We start from the raw sequence: 2,704 nt of genomic DNA on the forward strand, positions 1-2,704 counted from the left end.
TAAAAAATACAAAAAACTAGCCGGGCGAGGTGGCGGGCGCCTGTAGTCCCAGCTACTCCGGAGGCTGAGGCAGGAGAATGGCGTGAACCTGGGAGGCGGAGCTTGCGGTGAGCTGAGATCCGGCCACTGCACTCCAGCCTGGGTGATAGCGAGACTCCGTCTCAAAAAAAATAAAAATAAAAAAATAAAAGTTTGTTCTAGTGTAGTTGATGTTAATAAATCACTTAGTTGATAAGCTCTCTGACACATTTTTTCACTATAGAATTAATTATTTTTCTCTTCATTGTTAAGTATCTTTATGCAGCTGATGTGAACAAACCACCACATTTAATCTGGCAGCTGCCCTTCTTTCTTAGGTTTCCTTTGCGTTTGTCTGTTTTTGGAAAATGAAGGCTCGCATTTTATTTACAAACCAGAAAACACAGTCATTCAATTACTGGATATTTGACAAAATAGTCTTTTGGAGCAAAACATTGGCATACTGATGAGCTTGTTAAAAATTCAGCAACTCAGACTGTCCCTGATCTTCTGGAAAAAAAAAACAAAAAACAAAACTGCATTAACAGGATCTCCAGCTTATCGTACACATTAAAATTTGAGTGATACCTTCTAACTCAACATGTCTATTCCATCTGAATAATATACAAAACTATGTCCATCTGAAAAATACACACAATTAATTCTTTTTTTTTTTTTTGAGATAGAGTTTCACTCTTGTTCACTCTTGTTGTCCAGGCTGGAGGGCAATGGTGCGATCTCAGCTCACCGCAACCTCCGCCTCCTGGATTCAAACGATTTTCCTGCCTCAGCCTCCCAAGTAGCTAGAATTACAAGCACAAACCACCACGCCCAGCTAATTTTGTGTTTTTAGTAGGGACGGGGTTTCTCCATGTTGGTCAGACTGGTCTCAAACTCCCGACCTCAGGTGATCTGCCCGCCTCTGCCTCCCAAAGTGCTGGAATTACAGGCATGAGCTACCATGCCTGGCACACAATTAATTCTGTATGATGTAAATGTAACCCTCAAAATTGTATATGTTAGTGTTTGTGCCCTCAATTTTATACTTTATTGTCCAGAAAAATACTATATATACACTGATGTTATGAATATTATAACACTTTGTTTTCTCAGAGTTAGAGAATACATTAGAGAATATTTCTAGTTGAAAACTATTTTATTGAATTATTTCAGTCACTCTTAGAAGTCAGAACCAGCTCTCTTTACTCTCTCCATTTTACGTTGAGTCAAATTAAAAATTATGCCCATGACCACTTGGTAAATATGTGTGTTTGTGTGTATTTTCCAGGGATCATTGACATTTCAGGATGTGGCCATAGAATTCTCTCTGGAGGAGTGGCAGTGCCTGGACACTGCGCAGCAGAATTTATATAGGAATGTGATGTTAGAGAACTACAGAAACCTGGTCTTCCTGGGTGAGAATAACTTTAATACGTAATTCCTAGTATACGCTATAGGTTTCATTTTGCTGCGGACTTTATTGGCCTGAACAAAGGAGGATGAATGCAGGAATAAAGACAAAGACGGCACCACGGGGCTCCTTGCTGCTAGTGAACAAGGGCCCTGAACTTCTATAGCCCTTCATATTTATTGAGTAAAGGAGATAGGGAGAAGGGGGAGGTTGTGGTCAGCTACTAGACTTAGTGACTGTATTCTTTAAACAGTACTCTCCAGATATTCTAGTAGATAACCTCAAGGAGCATGGCACCAGGAAGTGACTGTTCTTAGTGTACCTTCTGGCGGCATGAGCAGAAACAAGTTTGCCCACATTCTGCATTCATGATAATCAGTTTGCTGTTTGATCATATAGCCTCCAGTGGAATGCTGAGTTGGTCACAACCCTCAGGCTTTTGGCTCCCAACAACATTTCTCTTTTGTATAATTTCTTTTTGGTAATTTATGCTTTCAGATGTCTGTTTTCAAGAAAATCATAGAGATTTTTCCACAGAGAAAAAAATTTCAAAATGTTTCATCTTGACCTGAACTTACCACATTCTTGAGCTCCTCTGTGTCCTTCACTTTAGATTAATGGTAATTTCAAAATTTTACTGGCATAAAATATTATTGCTCACACTTTAAAATCTAATTGCCACCACCAATTTTTAATTCAGTAGTACCAGGTGATAAAATTAAGAACCTACAAAATTAGAGTATTTTCTAAATATTTAGAAATTTCTGTTGTAATTTAGTATTTTGGGATAAATGTATTAGAATATTGTGTTACATCCTCTTTACTGAGCACATTACTAAGTTATTAATTGGAGAATATGAGCAAGATGCATGTTACTCATTTTTAATGAAACAGGTATTGCTGTCCCTAAGCCAAACCTGATCATTTTTCTGCAGCAAGGAAAAGAGCCCTGGAATATGAAGAGACATGAGATGGTGGAAGAATCCCCAGGTAGGTGAGAATGAATACAGCAGACAACATGGATGAGAGGTCCAAGGTCAAGGAGAAAGCCAGTCCTTAAAGGGATATGGGAAGCAGTGTTCCAAAAGAAACAGTTTCTGGAAAGCCTAATTTTTATTTTCATTTTTATTTTGAAATTTTCTCTCACACAGGGGCATCTTCTGTCTTATGCTTTTAAAATATCTAAGAATTCTTCTTTCCCTTCAGTAATCTTCCTTCAAGTTTACAGTGACAGCCAAAGTACTTTTCATGGCATACAAGAGAGTGCACAATCTG

General features: G+C 38.4%; 1 pseudogene; it reads left to right on the top strand.

Annotated features, from left to right (window-relative positions):
* Positions 1-1,306: 1,306 nt before the first annotated feature.
* On the top strand, positions 1,307-2,399 carry LOC108524867 (putative zinc finger protein 730 pseudogene; annotated as a pseudogene).
* Positions 2,400-2,704: the final 305 nt, after the last annotated feature.

This window comes from Rhinopithecus bieti, unplaced genomic scaffold, assembly GCF_001698545.2.
Source record: "Rhinopithecus bieti isolate Rb0 unplaced genomic scaffold, ASM169854v2 repeat_25354, whole genome shotgun sequence".
Classification (NCBI taxonomy): Eukaryota; Metazoa; Chordata; class Mammalia; order Primates; family Cercopithecidae; genus Rhinopithecus; species Rhinopithecus bieti.